Genomic DNA, 14,945 nt, shown 5'->3' on the forward strand with positions numbered 1-14,945 from the left:
CATTCCCTTTTCCACACTTATCAGCCAAGACAACCTAAATGTCCAACTGTAGTGGAATGGTTAAATAAACTATATGACATATCCACTTGTTAGACTAGTCTACATCCATAAAAATGCTGTTCATGAAGAATACGTAGCGACATGGAAAATGGTATGATTTATGTGTCAAATATGCATTTTTAAAAGACTGGAAGAAAATTCAGCAACGAGGTAAACTAAGAGATCCTTTTAGGTTGGTGGGATAATAGTTATTTTCTTCTCTGTTTCCCAAAATCTCTATTAAGTTTGTTCTTAAATTACTCTTATAATTTAAAGAGGTGTTTAAAAGGCTAACTGAAGGCCTATAGTATACAAATAGACCATACAATAATTACAATGATCTAAAATCCCACTATACATAGTTTAATCTAAGGGATTTTTTTCTTCAAATTTTAGTTTAAGTGTAATGACTAAATCAGGTCAGCCAAATGTGATCCTCCCAGTGATCATGAAATGTCCTCTAACACTGGGTGGGAAAAGGTAGAACTGGATTGAAACTGCTTTTATAGTTTTGCAATAAGCAAGTTTCTTAGCCTCTTTTAAAATAATATAATAATATCTATATTTCCAGGTTATAAATTATAATCGTTATGATTTTAATAACTATTTACTAATAGTTATATTATTGTTATTAGAGATATCATTATATTAAGTGCCCTCTATGGTTCACGTATCAAAAGATGTGTTTTAGTCCTTCTTCAAATATTTACTGTGTACCAGTCATCTTACACAAATGATCTCATTTAACTTTCATAACAACTCTTTGAGGTAAGTATTATCTTCATTGAAAAGACAAAAACTCAGAGAGGTTCAGTAACTTGCTCACGGCCACACAGTAGCTGAGCAAGGATTACAACCCCTTTTGGTCTGATTTCAAAGCTTAAGTGAGATTAAAAGAAATAACACATACAAAGCTTCTAGCACTATGCTGATATAGAGCAGACATTTACTAGGTGGTCAGTACAATGTTGCTGACGTTCCCTTGCCCAGAGTTCAAATTCTGGTCTTTGATCTGCTTGACTACTTATAGATTCCTTTCTATGAAAAGGTGCACATTTCAATTGAAAGATGCAATGCAAACACCACCTGTGTCCTTATTGCTGGGGCTCTGCGTCACTAGGAAACGATTTCTGTTTCCTTCTGGCAGTATCATTTGTTCTCACATGTATCAGCACAAGTAGGTAGATGGCATGTTTGATGAGCCTTGGCAGCCACTGTCACGTCTCAGATACACTTCTCGAGAAGCCACGCGGCTTCCTCGGGATAGGCACCTGCTACCCAGCAACTGGTAGGTCCCTGCACTCAGGGATGCTTATTAAATGGCTGGGGCCTATCTTGAACCCCTGTTCCAACAATTCTCTGTATAGTTTGGCTGACCCTTAATTGTTACCCCTCCCACTTTCCTCCACTAAGCAGGGGCTGCGGGACCTCCTCAGAAGCCGACCGGGGTAGGAACTAGAGAAAATTTTAAATTCCTAAATCCTCAGAGGGACTCACTAATAGATTATCTTGCATGGTGGAGTCTAGGGTCAGTGAGGAGTAGCATGCAGGATGAATAAGAGAGGTAAAGGAGAGGGAGGAATTGAAGGCGTCCTCCAGAGACTGGGAGCACCTGAGGCCCGGCCTCTCAGAGCTTTTTCTGCCATGACTCTCAATACTTCTCTCCTCTGTAGCCTCTTTATCCCTCCCTGAGATTATATCCACCCCCTACCCTCAACTTCTTAACCTTCGCCCGCCACTCTCTGCCCAAATGCAGCTCCAGCTTGTAGTGACTTATTTTTGTCTCTAGAGGGAGGCAATAGCATCAGGGAGGAAAGGGCACAGATTGGGGTCTTCTCTTACTTTACCAAAGGGTAGATTTTATTTTCCTTTAACTGCGAACAGGTAAATAACAACTAATTGGAACAGTATTTTAGGTGCTGCAAAATATATCTCAGAGAAACATCATCGCTCCCCCCATCTACCCCCCAACCTTGGTGGCTGCTAGAAGAAGGGTGGCCTTGGGAGCCCCTCCTAATTTCTAGGTTAAAGGTAGAAAACAAAAACAAAAACAAGAAAACAAAACAGAAGTCGTGGGGGCAGTTTAGCCAAGGAATATTTACGCTGTCTTTCTCTTGGGTACTACGGCACACATTTAAGAGACAGGGTCTGGACTGGGTGTGAAGTGAGGGTTGGGGAGCTCAGTCCATAGTTGGGGTGGGAGGAAGTCTAGATGCTGAGCAGGTAGTTTGAAACTTTCCTGTATGGAGCATTACGTCTGAAACGTTGGTTTCATTAACACTGCCAGGAGAAACTGCAGAGTGAGAATTGGACTTAGGATCCAGTTCTTCCGGGCTGCATTAGGCTGATAAAAACATCACCCTAAAAGAAGAGGGGCTATTTCAAGAGTGTCAGACACAATAGTAATGAGGAAAATTGGCTTAGTCAGTCAGCTTCAGTACCTGAACACCCCGGTTGAGACACTCTGGGCTATATGGGCAGGGCGTGAGTAAAGCAAGAGAGGGAATTAGCCTTTTCTTGAACATTTATTAGACATGTTAGACATTTGGCTGACACTTTCCATATTTTACCTCCTTGTCATCTGAACATGTCTAAGGCAGGTGTTAACAGCTCCAATCTACAGATGAGAAAACTGAGGTTCTGAGAGATGAAGTAACCTTCCCAAGATCACATAGCAAGTAAGTGATGGAGCTGGGATACAAACTCAAAGCTGTCTGAAGGTCCTCATCTTTAAAGGGTTTTATCCACATTTTTCTTGTGAAAACCAAGGTCTCCCTCTTCAATAAAATTCACATTTTGGTTCCTTGCCTGTAATGGGGGTTATTAAAGCATCTTGGAGCTTTTTAGCTTCTTCGAAGTTGAAGTTTGTTCCCCATTTCACAGGTAAGAGTACTGGACTGGAGCGAACCAGACAGTCTTCATGAATTCAGGTGGGACTTACACAAAGGAATTTAGATAGGTGGTCCAATGGTTGAGTGTATGTGTGTAGGGGTGGGAGGCAGAGGCCTCACAGGATCGACTGTGAGGAAGCGGAAGTGGAGCTGGTATATTCAGAGGAGAGTGAGGAGGTGTCAGACTGGCCCGCAAAGCAGCAGGAAAGCCAAGTGCCTGAGACCAGATGCTGGGAGACACCAAAGTTTGCATGAACTTCTGGTACAGATTTACCAAGGGGCTTCAGCTACTCTGTGCCCTGTGTGACTTACACTAGCCTCTCTAGCAACCCCCACCCTGCACTTAAAAAAAAAAAGACTTTCTGGCTATGTAGTAATTTAGGCAATGCTTTTCCTGCCCACCCAGGATGAGGTGCTGACCCAGGCCCAGCTGGGGGTGAAGCTTTACTGATGTTACAGCTGCTTCTCGTCTGCACGCCAGGCTCATTTGTGCCAGTTGAAAGGGCACAATAATAACAGTAGCAATTTAAATCGTGCTCCTCGCTTTCTGCTTTCCCCCCTGAAAAGTGGCGAAGTGACTCACCACTGTCGAATTGTCTCTCTCTATCCACTCCCTGACCTCTTTGCGGCAGTCTAGGCTGGTTCCCTGGGGGCTGAGCTGGAAGTCTGTTCTTCCAGCGGCCCTTTAGCTGTGACAGAGCCACCCCCCCATAAATGTGTTCCCCCAAAATGCGATGTATTGTTTTAATTTGAAATTCTCAGATGAGGCTGCTTGGAAGGCATTAGAGCAGCATGAACCCATTAGGTAAGCACAGTTCTCCCCTCCAAACATGAATAATACAAAATGGGACCCATTCAGGAATCTTTTGAGGGGGCTCTGCTTGTTTTTCTATATGCAGTTTCATATGGAGATGACGGGTCTGCTTGAAATTTACTACATACCAACTTCTGGTGGTAATGCCGTAAAAATAGGTCCAGGGGAGCTGTGAAATCATTCCCTTACTCCATCCTGACCCCTCACCCCCATCCCCATCCACACCCAATTCCCCTGACCCTATGGCTAGAAAATGCTCATTCTCTGCTCTTTCTTTCAGCACCAGCCTAAGGAGAGCTCCCAGAACTGGAGGTGGTGAGGTGCTTATGAGCCTAGAGTAATTAAAGATTTTGAGGTGTCAACAAAGCAGGTAATTAGGTGGAGAAGGTATCAGCTGTCTGAGAGACAAAGAAAGTAATTATGCTGAGCACTCTTGGCGCTGTCAGTAAACTCCAAAGAAAGATTTGTTGGGAAGTGATACTGTTTGATAGAGACTTCAATGCCTAGCAGAAATGAGGGACTCTTGGTGAGGCTGCCTGGAACAGGAGAAAGGTTTAGGGAGCTTGGCAAACCTGGATTCAAATACCAGCTCTGCCTCCCACTGGCTGTGTGACCCTGGAGAAGTTACTTAACTCCTCTGAGTTCGATTTGTGATGTGCAAAATATTGATAAGTCATAGCTCTAATTACCTCATTAGGTCATTGTGAAGACTCAAGGAGATAATGCATGTAACAGCACTAGCACCATGCCTGGTATACAATAAGTGCTTAATAAATGGTAACATTATTATCATGATCACTATTATTATTCTTACTATATACCAGGCATTCTCTACAGGAGCCCAGAGTTTAAAAGGAGAGACAAATAATCGCAGTTATGTATGTTCGTGTCATGAGAAGTATGAAGAGGGTAACTATGATGGCTCAAAGGAGGGAGCCCTCAACTGGGAGGGAGGGGTACAGAAAAGCAGAGAAAGTTTTGTGACTCCTGAGTTAGGTCTTAAAAAAATAAGTAGGAGTTTGTCACGAGGCCCAGGGGGAAAGGGATTCCAGGCAAGTGTATCTGCCCACACAAAGCCAAAGAGGTGTGAAACAGCCAAGCCTTGAGCTAATAGTTGGGCTTTGCTGGGCACGAACTGGGATCTCCTGGGGGAGGGGGGGAATCAGTGACCAAGAATCTTTCCAGTTTATTCCCACCAGCCCCTGAACCGCGCCTTAGGCGCCCTACCTGGCCAATCACGTGCGACGCCCTCCTCTTCTTTCCTCTAAGCAGTCAGGTAAGCTCACACCCAGCCCCCAGCGGGCCTGGTGCGCACAGCGGGGGGTCGGCGGACCCAGACCCGGCAGATCAGGCCAAGGGGAGACTGTGCCCAGGTCGCGGGCCCCTATCTCCTTCCTCGTCCCAGTCCTGGTGCAAAGCCCCCCTCCACCCCCAATTTTAAAAAAAACTACCAAGCACACAGCCACTTGGGTTCTTTAGACAACCCCGTGCTCTCTCACACACCACACCCGTAAACTCACGCCGCGACCCCCCTCCAAGAGACACACGGTCTTCAGCCCTCCATCCTAGCACATACATTGGCTGCATGCGTCCCCACCACACACATGAACACATCACACCCAAACACACACGGACATTGCACCCTCACACACACAAACCTTTGAGCACACACGCCTTAAGTAAGCTCACATATAAAGACACCTTGCTCACAAACACACACAGTACACACCACAACAAACACCACCCGTAACCCCACATTGACACAGCACAGCTAAGGGTAAACACACACCAAACAAATATATACACGCAAGCTTCAACGGGCACACACACATACACACACTGCATACACATGCACACTACAGCACGACCACAAACCCCGGCAGAAACATACATCGAACACACCCATATCCAGACCGCACCCACAGAGTCACACTGTCATCGGGCAGAAACATACAACCTACAAACGTGCACACACAAACACCGCACAAACACACGCTCCACGTCCGAGCGCAAACCAAATACACTTCACACCCAGCACTCGGACTAAAACATGCAACACGCACACACACACCCACACCCAGCCACACACGTAACTCACAGGCGAACCGCACTTGCGCGCGCGCACACACGCGTACATGCATACATACATACACATACAGCCCGCCCCCTCCTTCCCTCAGGGCGGAAGAGAAGGGGGCGAGGATGGGAGGAGGGGGAAGAAAGGAGGGGGGATGGGCGGGCGAGGCGCTGCGAGCAGAGACGCTCTTTTCCCTTTGACCTGGGGTGTTGTTCCCATTAACCCGCCTGTTCCCCATTCCCGAGCAAAGGGAGTGAGTGAGTTGGGTCCAGACGGGAACCAGTCAGAACCAGGGAAAACTGGAAGGGCTGGGGAATCCGCCGGCGGGCGGAGGGCACGTGAGCTCCAGCCGGGACCCTGCCGGAGGCTCCTCCCCCCAGCAGCCTCCCTCTCAGACCCCTTCGCAGCTTTGACCTCTGCTCCCCACCGCGGGGGGAGGTGGTGGAGGGGGTGGGGTGCTTCTTCCTCTCCTACCCGAGAGAGTGAACAACTGTTAGGGGTGGAAAGCTTTACTGGTTTCAAGAAGTAAGGAGTTTAGATATGCAGAAAAGCTTTTTGCGAAACCTGTTCTAATCTAGTTTGAAGACGTCTCCTAATAGAGAGCGCACTATTTTGCAAAGCAACTAATTTTTACATAAAAGGCAAAGGCTATCAGAAATCACCGACACCGCGCTGGACACATAGTAGGGCGTTATAAATGTTCCTTCTTCCCGCTTTTGTCAACAAATCTTGCAGGGCTATCTGCAGCCCAGCACCAGCCCGCGACAGCTCTGGGGCAGTCGGTGAGCTTTTTCTAGCACACAAGCCCCTGGAGAACAGCCGCCTTGGCCAGGGAGCCACCGGCGGCAGGGGGCGGTAGTGTCGCTTAGGGTGCTTTGCACGTCTGGCGGCATAGCCCCCGCGGGACAGTCTGAGGTCCCCTTCCTCTGTGGCGGGCTACAGGGGTCACTCTAGAATACTCTGCGGTCAGATGAACATCTGGCTCCTGTCCTCCGCCTGCCCCCTTTCTGTAGAGATGGACAGCGGGTGAAGGAGAGGAGGAGGAAGAGGACTTCCGCCTGAGGCGGCGCATTGTGTAAAGCGCCTTGCGGTGCAAAGTGCACAAGCTTCGGAGTCGGTACAGGTTCGAATCCCAGCTCTACCACTTCGCAGCTGACTACCTTGTCAGGTCACTGTCTTAGGTTGCGGGGTGGGTGTGAAATTTAAAGGAGGAAATATATGTAAAGTGCTAATTCCAGTTAAAATCCAAAGGATGTACATTCCCTTCCATTCCCTCTCCCTAACCCTCACCAAGGATAAAGATTTGGGAGTTTGGGGAAGAGGGGGATCAGAGGCCAGAGATATGGCCACCAGGTAATGCCTCTAAGCCAGAAGATGGACAGAGGTTCAATTAGCGCTCAATTTCTTAAGCAATGTGCTGTATTTAAGGGAAATGCCTGCACCAGTGATTTTAGTGATGCCACTCACTAGCCACAAGACATTTCAGTTCACAGCCCCAGTCCTTGGGGCTGCAGTGAGGCCACTCTGCCCATCACCTCACCTCTCACAGGGACTTCCTAAATCATTCCTACCCCCACCCCGAATTCTTCTCCCCATTTCCAGGTTGCTGAGTTATTTTTCATTGTAATGAACACTCATTGGATGCCAGGGACATCTTCTCTTACCTTATGCTTTGCCAGTGCCTAGCACAGTGCCAGATACAGCACAGGCTGTATACATGCAGCAAAGTGATGCCCTGGGTGAAATCCCTTGGAAACACTGAGACTTAAGGGCACATAAGGAGTTATCATAAGGAATTGAGAGAAAGGATTCCAATAGCAGCACCGCAGGCACTGTGGGGATGGAGGGCAGTGGCTTTTGAATAGGGGGCTATTCCATTCCTCCTCGAAGCCCTCCAGCCCTAAGCTTCCCTGGAAGGGGGTTGTCTCACTGTGGCTGAGGCTTCTGCAGTCAATTAAGAAGAGAGCCTCTTTCCTGGAGGGCAGAGGCCCTGGCCAGCTAGAGGGTGAGTCACTATCTCAGAGTTGGGCAGCAGAGGTGGCACTAAGGTGACAATGAATTAGTCCAAGATGGCAAGGGGGTATTACCTGAGTGATGATCTGGAGGAGGATAAGGCGGAAGCCTGAGCCCTTGAGGCTGGGATTAAGTGGTAGAATGTCTATATGCTTAAACATAGCACCTAACCCACCTCCACACTTCTACCCCTCCAAGTCCCAAAGCGTAGCCAGGCAGCTTCTTAGAGGAGGAAGTGGCGTGGAAATCATCCTTTGGGAGACCTGGGTTCCAATCCTGACTTGGATACTTGCTGTATAACCTTGGGCAGGCCCTTTTCCTTCCTGTTCTCAACACCAGAAGGAAGTTAAGTGGGCAAGGGGCTCTGTGCTGGGCCCTGTGCTAAGTATTTTACCAGTGTTATTTCACACACTGTTCCCCATTGTGCTATGTGGTGAGCATTTATTCCGCTATTTTGCAGTTGAGAAAACTGAGGCTGAGTGATATTCAATCATCTACTTTCTAATATATCGTGCAGTCTTTATGTATTTATGTTACCAAGGCAATCACTGTAACTCAAGCCAATAGCCTGCCAGTCCTCTGCCTAAATTGGCTCCTTATGCACTCAGGTTCATATCATGTCTCCTGGCTGCCCCCAACGCCAACCCGTGTTGCTTTCAAGGCAGTTGGCTACCTGGGTGGGTTTCTCTTTTCATCTTCGGTGACACCCACCTACCCCCAATTCAGATCTTTCCCTGGCATATCAGCCTAAGATCCCACATTAGAAAGCAAGCATCACCAGAAAGATGCACCCCAGTATCAGTTTCTTATCACAAGGGTGGGGGATCTGGCTGCAAGATGTTGCAGTGAGGAAGGGGAGCAGAGCTGCCAGGGCCAGAAGGAGGGGCTGCATAAAAACCAAGAGGAGAGAGAGAGAGAACGCCAGGGACAAATTGGACCAGCCTCAAACTGCTGCTCCCTCCCTTTTCCCCCCTCTCCTGTTCTGGTGCTCTAGAATGTATAAAGGGGCAGCACCCAGCCCATTTTCAGCAGGTGGAGAGGGAGAGATCCTCTCCTTCAAAGGAAGGGAAAACCACCCTGAGCATTCAAATTACATTCCTGTGTCGGGTAAGATTTATTTAATTCCTGAGGGGTGGGGGTAGGAAAGAGGAGCAGGGGAAGAGGGCGCCTTCTTGGTAGTGCTGGTGCCCAGGTGGTACTTTTAGTGAAAAGAGCGCCACCCATGCTGCTGTCAGAGCCAGAAGCTCTCTCCCTTTGCTAGGAGTCAAGAGACACTTACCACTGGGCTTCTGGATCTCATTTCTAAGCCAGATCCCTATGAGCCACATCTCTGAGCCTTTGGGGAATAAGTCCATGTCTTCCTTGGCTACCTCAGTACCCGTGTATGCCTGGGGTCAGCAACTGCCCTCTGTCCTTCCCCCTCCCCTTCTTTCCTCCTCTCCTTTGCCTAGGCTCTGCTCCTTCTTCCTTCTTGCTGGGCTAAACTAGAGTCTCTGACATTCTTGATTCTTTTCTCCTCTTTCTTTTCCATCCAGTCAACAACACTCTCCGTTCATCCATTTACTTCATCCAGGAGAGGAGAAAATTCAACTGGGAGGGAGTGTAATTGTGTATTTGAAATTCTCCCCACTTGAGATCTTGCGCTTATAACCCCGTATTGCCCTTGTTGCGTCAGATGAGAATATTTTGTGCTTGTGAATAATACATTTTTGCTTGGCTGAATAGTGATTTGAATATATGATTGTTGAGCTGCAGATTAGAAGAAGGCATTTTTGGAAGCAGTATTAGAAGGTAAGATGGTTTGGGCAGGTGTGAATGGCCTTCTGACTTCTCCAGGTGCCAAGAAGATAGAAAAAGAAAGATGAAGACTATAGTAGTGTGTGTGTGTGTGTGTGTGTGTGTGTCTGTGTGTGTGTGTCTGTGTGTGTGTGTGTTGGGGGTGGGCTACTGAGACCGTTCTCATCCAGATAGGTAGAGGAATTCTGTTTGCTCTTGTTGTTCATTGAACTCTGAACCAAATGATCTTCCTTGTCTCTGAGTTTGGAAGATCAGAGGCCCTGGACAAGATGGCGAACAAGCAGCAGGAAGGGTGAGGCAAGGAGGGGCAGGCCGTTGTTCCTTGTGCAGTCCTTGTGTGCAAAAGGATGCCACCTGCCCTTCAATGCCATACTAGTCAGGGCAGAAGGGAAGTGATGAGGGGTAACAAAAAGTGTGCTGAGCAGGGTTCCAGGAGTTTTGGGCCTTCCTTTTGGCTCTGCCAGTAATTAGCTCAATGACCTTTGGTAAGTTTCTTATCCATCTGAACCTCCACCTCTGCCTTTCCTTCACCTGTAATGTGAGATTGTGCGGCATGGCCAACGGAAGAGAAAGGGAGCCCTCAAAGGAAGGGACCCTTGGGCTGAATCTTGAAAGAGAAATCAGCTTTGAATAAAGGGAGAGATGATTGTGGGGTATGATGAGAGACAGTGGGAGTAGCCCCGGGAATTTAGCAAACAGGTATGCGTAAGGCACTGAGTTGGCTGCTGCGTAGAAAATTGCTATGAATCAGCTCCTGCCCCACCGCGGGAGCTTCAGAGAGAGAGAGAGTGGGGGAATCTGCGTGGCAGAGCTAAGCGCTCGCAGTGCCTGCAGCTCGTCCCAGGACTGGTCGTAGTCGCGCCGCAGGACTGACCAGCGGGTCACGCAGCCATTTATTCCCTGGCCGGACCAAGAGAGTCGCCAAGAGGTAGTGCAGGGGCAGGACTCCAGAGGCCTGAGTGCAGCCCCTCGAGGGGCTGAGTGGGAGGTGAGTGCACTCCAAGCGGAGCGCCCGACGTGCGGGAGGGAGAGGAAGCCTGCGAGTCCTGGACTAGGTGCCCAGCTTTTCGCGTTCAATGGCTCAAACGTGGAGCACGCAAGAAAGATTGCATTTTTCAAATTCTCGGCAGCGGCAAGCAGCAAGAGTGGTTTTGGCGTGCGGGCGGGGCTTTGCTTAACTTTGCAGGTTCTGCGCGCTCTTGAGCCACGTAGGGGCGAGACGCAAGGGGCGCAACCCCGCCTGACCACGCTCCGCAGCGGCAGCCTGTGGCTTGGGACAACCCTTCGAGGGGAGGGCGCAAAGTCTTGGCTGGCCGGTTCCTGTCCCTTTCCCCCTCACCCTGCTCCCCCTGCCTTCACCTTCACCTAGCTCTGGGTAGAGGGCAGACTACCGGGCTAGGGCTCCATTAGGGAGGGACAGGGAGACCAGCTTAGACCCACTCTCCACTCTGGCGCCCAGAAACCTGCAGGGGGGGGGCAGGGATGCTCTCTCTTTCCAGCTGTGGACAGTGGCCACAGCGTGGCCCTGTGTCCTGGAGGTGGCTAAGTCCTGTAGAAGAATCAAGGACTAGGCAGAAGTGAGGACTGTGTCTCTACCGTGTTCTTAGGTAAACCGGATAATAATAAATGACACTGGCTGTGTTTTGGGGCTGGGAGATGCTCACAGACTTGCCCAAGGCCACTCAGCTGCTTAGTAACTAGGCAGACCTCCTGACTCCTGGTCTAGGGTTTTTGTTTGTTTGTTTTTTTCTTTTTTGCACTGCGTCATAGCCAAGACAGTGGTCTAATTTTGAAGGAGGATAGATACAGGTAGGTAGACATTGATTATTTTTAAAAAATACATTTATTTAAATGTAGTTTTAAAATACCATTCCTATCATAAAAACATCTCCCACAGCCCCAATTCCCTATGACAGCCATTCAGACAGGGTTTTGAAAAAGAAAACTGCAGAAAATTGAATGCTTCTTGGGGGAGATACAATCAAAGGAGAAGGGAAGCAGGTGGGAGTGGGGGAACAAAGGTGAAAGAGAGGTAGCTCTCAGCACAGATTTGAAGAACAACTTTATTCTGAAGGTTTCCTTGACAGATCTCTGTCCAGATGGTTTGGGGAAGTGTCCCTACTGGTCTTTCCTCTCTCGTGCCCACTCTGTAGAAACCCCAGCTGTGGTCTAGAGGGGCAAATGTTTGATGGTTCTTTTTTTTTTTGCGGTGGCCTCTCCTGTTGCGGAGCACAGGCTCCGGACGCTCAGCCTCAGCGGCCATGGCTCAGGGGCCCAGCCGCTCCGCGGCATGTGGGATCTTCCCGGACCGGGGCATGAACCCATATCCCCTGTATCAGCAGGCGGACTCTCAACCACTGCGCCACCAGGGAAGCCCTGATGGTTCTTTCTTTAATTCAGAGTCTCCTCCTTCCCTCTGTTGTAGCAAATACATTGGGTAAGTCTATTCTGTGTGTGTGTGTGTGTGTGTGTGTGTAAATGCATATGTGAGAACGCATGAGGGTGTGTGTGTGTGTGTGTGTATGTTTGTGAGAGGAAATGTGTGTGTCTGAAAGGGAATATGTCTTAAAGAAGGGGGCTTGGGACCAGGGGAATTGAGAAGATGGGAAAAATGAATCAGAGTTTACCGAATGCATACTATAAACCTGCAGCTGAATAAGGGTCTGAGTAGTGCTGGTGGACCTGAAGAAATAGTCAATTCTTAACATTCCTTAAAGGAACAAAGGAGAGGAAATGTATTTAAATGAGGGCAGGGAAGGATGATGTTAGACCCATGTCAGACTCTTGACATTTATGTGACCTCCAACTAGGCTGTAAGACCCCAAGGACAGGAACTGGGACTTTCCACTCCAGAGGGCTCCCCCCTTTCCTCCACCATCCCTAACATGGATGGCTTGCACATTGTGCTGAGGAAACCAGAGGTAGGGACTAAATCCCTTTTGTGGGCCAACTAACTTTTTTCTACATTTCAGAGCCTAGACTGATCCCCCCACAACCCCCACCGTTAGTTGTCTTGCATTCCTGATCATGAAAGACCCAGTGAAGAAACAGTTCAACTCATCCCCTCTGAAAGTGAGATACCTGCTGACAGGATGTGGTACCCACTTTTACCTTCTATGGATGGTACAAGGGCATTCTTCAATGGGGGCACTGTCTGCTTCATTCCAGACAGCAGCACTTCTGCTCAGTCTTCCTTTCAAATATGACTCTCAGGTATTTGGCGGGGGGGACAATTCCTCACCTTGGTACAGCACTGTACCCTTTGGAGGATTCTTTCATGTCACCCTGTCTTTTATTTAATCTTTACCATAGCCACACCTCAGAGATATCATGGTTGTTACTTTGTAAGGTGATGGAACTGAGGCTCACAAAAGTGAGATAATTAGCTCTAAGTGACTTGGTTGGTGAGTGTGTGAACTTACAGGTGGTAAGGCTGGCATTTGAACCCAAGTCCTAGTCCATAACTCAGGACCTTTTCAGGATGCCATGCTGTCAGCTTGGGGAGTGGGCTGAGGCAAGAGACGTGATGGGAGGAATACATAATGCTTTTGATGCTTTTCTCTTCTATTCACTCCTCTTCTCTACCTTTCATAATAGTGTTTTTCAAAACCATATATATCTGTATCTTTCTATCTATCATTACCTACCTATCTTATTTACCTATCATATCTTTCTTCTTCTTCTTCTTCTATCTATCTATCTATCTATCTATCTGTCTGTCTATCTATCCTGTCTATCAATCATCTACCTTCATTCCCATTTCCCAAGAATAGTGTGTATAAAGAAAGACCTCAAAATCTAGCCATCTCCTTAGGAAAGAAAATAATCTTGACTCAGGCCATCCCAGTTCCAGGCAGCAGATGTTGGTGATGTATACCAAGAAATACTGTGGTTTGGTGGGAAGGGCAAGACCAGGCCTGGGGATAATCTAGTTCCCAGATTGTATTTCTTCATGGCATGTTAGTGCAACTTCAGTTAAGTTACAACCTCTCTGGAGTCCTATTTTGTTGTTATCTGTAAAATGGGAACATAACACCAAACCTACCTCCTTCCCAGGGGTTGTTGTGAGAATAAAGTAGCATGATTCATTTATCCATGAATCACAAATAGCTGTTTTAATTACAAGACCTTTATATTCTCTCAAAACTGTCAAGAGTTTATAATCCTATGATTACCCAACAAACACATTGAACACCTACTGTGTGCTAGGACCTGGAAATAATGGACATGTGGAAAGCTTTTGAGAACATGAAAAGCACAACAAAAATTAGACATTAAAAATTACCTTCTATTGATGCAACATCTTATTTTTTTTACTTTTTCTCCCACAACGTAATAGAAGCAGCAACCGAAAGGGAAAAAAGAGATAACGGGTGACACAGCTTGTGATGCCAGCACTATTATGCACTCTGACACATACTGCAGATAATACTGAGAATATCTATATCTTGTTGTACCTTCGGATGTGACCTCCCTTGGTTTATCGAATCAGGCTTTGATTATGTGTCCATTCTTTTGATTTCATTATTTAGCTATGCATTATTTTGTAGCTATTAAGGACAAAGGTGGATGAGGCAGTGGAAAGAGCCCTAGGTCTGAGAACTGGGTTCTTGTCTAGATTCTGTGTCAAATTGCTGTGTGGCCTTGGGCAATCTCCTGTCTCTTTTTGAGCCTCAGTTTTTTGAACTCTAGAATGGAAGCTTTGGGCTAGGTGATGGCTAAGGTCCCTTCTATCTCTGATCCAGTCTAATCTAAGAAGTTCTGGAAACACTTTTTGATACCAGAACTTTTCTGAATGTATTTTAACAGTACTACCTTTGGTTTATGAGCTTCTGTTATGGCATGATGGGCTGACTCACGTATTGAAGAACGCTGCCCCCACATTTAATTATTTTGGGGCATTACACCGCATAGGGTAAAATGAGCCATTTTGTTCATCACGACTGCAGCCTTTGCTGAAATGGAGGTTATGGGATAGCAACTTAAAGGCTAACTCATTAATGCTCAGGGACGAATGAGGTAATGTGACAGCAGACCAAATTTTCATGGAGAGACCTGTATCTCTTTCCCATGTTGTGATATATTAATGGGGATGTCTTTATCCATTGTCACTGCCTGTAGACATTTGAATACCGTAGATGCAATACCTTCTGGGCACTCAGCCTTGCACACTAACTACTTCTCAAACTCCAAATATCTCTCAATGGCTAGAAGAAAAATTGTGATGTGCCATAAAATGCCTAATTTATTAGGATTCTATCAGTCCTGCTTTTCTCTCAGAGGTGTTTACTAGTGAGCACTGCACCACCCCTAA

The 14,945-nt window shown here is 47.4% G+C and overlaps 1 long non-coding RNA gene across 1 annotated transcript in view; it reads left to right on the forward strand.

Annotated features, from left to right (window-relative positions):
• LOC307180054 overlaps positions 1 to 4,153 on the forward strand; it is a 129,218-nt gene extending 125,065 nt beyond the window's left edge. The window contains exons 4-5 of the long non-coding RNA XR_013825656.1: positions 2,636 to 2,717; positions 4,025 to 4,153. This is a non-coding gene — a long non-coding RNA (uncharacterized lncRNA). The remainder of the gene's footprint in view (positions 1 to 2,635; positions 2,718 to 4,024) is intronic.
• Positions 4,154 to 14,945: the final 10,792 nt, after the last annotated feature.

Source organism: Stenella coeruleoalba (genome assembly GCF_951394435.1).
Source record: "Stenella coeruleoalba genome assembly, chromosome: X".
Taxonomy (NCBI): domain Eukaryota; kingdom Metazoa; phylum Chordata; class Mammalia; order Artiodactyla; family Delphinidae; genus Stenella; species Stenella coeruleoalba.